Source organism: Cryptomeria japonica, chromosome 1 (genome assembly GCF_030272615.1).
Source record: "Cryptomeria japonica chromosome 1, Sugi_1.0, whole genome shotgun sequence".
NCBI lineage: Eukaryota > Viridiplantae > Streptophyta > Pinopsida > Cupressales > Cupressaceae > Cryptomeria > Cryptomeria japonica.
Window position 1 is genome coordinate 691,907,977 of NC_081405.1, and position 2,208 is coordinate 691,910,184.

Here is a 2,208-nt window from a genome sequence, read left to right on the forward strand (position 1 = left end):
AATTTTTGAAAAATACTTTTCAGAAAATAAAAAAAAAAAATTTCCGAAAAATAAAATAATATTTCGAAAATCCATACGATTTTAGCAAAATTGGGGAAAAAAATTTTCTCACCAAAATAGGCCAACTTTATAACCAAAATTCATGGAAATGACCTTCTGGACGCAATGGAGAGGTCGGATCTGGTCTAGGACGCCTCCAAAAGATGCTACTCCTCAGATCTGCCTCTTGACGTCGCAATAATGCCTCTTCAAGACGAATCAATGAAGCCCCAATGGCTCTGATACCATGTTGGATTTTGCCAAGATCAAGGGGTCAATGAAATGTACAAAATAGAGACACAATATAGGACAAGAATAAACTGTATTCTCATCAATAGAAAATGATCAATAATTAAGATTCAATAGTTGTTGAAGAGCCTGCTTATATAGGCAAGGCTAGGGATATGTATGAGCACACAAACATGACATGTGGCTCAATAAGAAACAAGGGTAGGTAGGAAATAGGTGTGGGTAGGTATAATATTCCACATGAGGTGGATCACCCACCGAAGGTGGAATTATCACTCCACTATAAGTAGATATGATAGTGTAATAACAAGATCAACACCATAAAAGGTGAAATTTCTCCTACACACACTATCCCAATGTGGCACAAACACCCAAGTGTCTCATATCCAAACTACTATGAAATGCATTATCCTAAGTAAACTTAAGTAAGTGTAATAATATCCAAGATGAATAATTATTTACACCAACAGTTATATTTTATTATTGGTAGAAAGAATGAATGAATGCTAGATGTTAACTGGGAATTTAGAGTGATGTTAGGAGTGGGGGAGGGGCCAAATGAGCTTCCACCTTCACGTGGTTGTCCCTGTTAAGTAGAGAATATTAAACTATTCTCGAAACACTTTTCAATATTTCATTAGTTTGCACAGTTAATCTTATTGAATAATGTATATTGAATATTAATTGCAGGGTCCAACAGAGTCAACATGAACAACACCACAAGTTGTTGGGTATAATGACCTCCCATATTGTCTTGTATGTACACTAACAGTATGAGTTTCTTCTAGTGTTGATATCCATGGCGGGACTACAAAAGTTATGAATATGCCTCATCCTTGTAAGTTTTTTTATTAGTTGACATTTTCTTTAGCATTTTAAAATTTTCCTTAGCATTTTAAGTCTAACCACTTTTATATGGAATTTATTGTTCTAGTTTTTTACTATCTGCCAGACATTATTGATACAAGGACTTGCATTGCATCCATTTTTTCAATTAGGTATTATAAAGGGTAGGTTGTCTTTGTAAATGTCTCTTTGAGTTCATCCAAATTTTATAACTATTACCTCACATCTCGTTATTGCTTCATATCTCTATGTTCAATAAGGATAACACCTATGTTCTTCTTTGCCAACCTCTAAGACAATTTATGACTGCTAATAACTGTATATTTTGATAATTTTATATTGTCTCGGACCCATGATAATACTGATATTTTTTGCCCTTATCAGTGTATTTGTTATAAGGCTATGGATTGTCCATAAAGAATTGTTGTAGTAGTATTTCATTATTCACTGTGTTGGACTCTAAACTATTTATAAATTCCATGGTTGCAAACTGTCCTTAGACTATTAATCCTATGTTGAAGCTGCTCCTTTGAAGGCATTTGGATTGAAATTATAATCATGATCATTATTCTACTACAATAAAACACTGTGACAAACTCTTTGATGGGTATCAATACATTATTCATTCTTGTTATATCATATGACTTACCTCCATGATGGTGACTTTTGATCAATTATAATGCTATAAATAACAATGTCCTAATTAATATCAAGATTACTTTCTAAGACTATATTTTTCATTGCATTTACTTTGATGCCACTGTAATGATGAATGGAAGACTGTGCTTTGCATCTTAAGTCACTGTTTCTCTCTTGGTTGTTTTCCAGTGAATGGACTGTGACCTTTTTTGTACAATGAAAATCCAAGGACTAACCTTTTATAGAAGTTCTCAAGTTTGAGAAAGCTGTGCAATTATTTGAGTTTGCATGGGTATGCTAGTATCATGTCACCTTGATTTTTTCAAGATCAACTTGAATGGGAGAGTGGTTGATAATGTAACTAAATTTGCATGGTGCCAAAATTTAATTTGTTGAGGTTGTTTTGCAACTTGTGTTGGCATAGCATATGTGGTA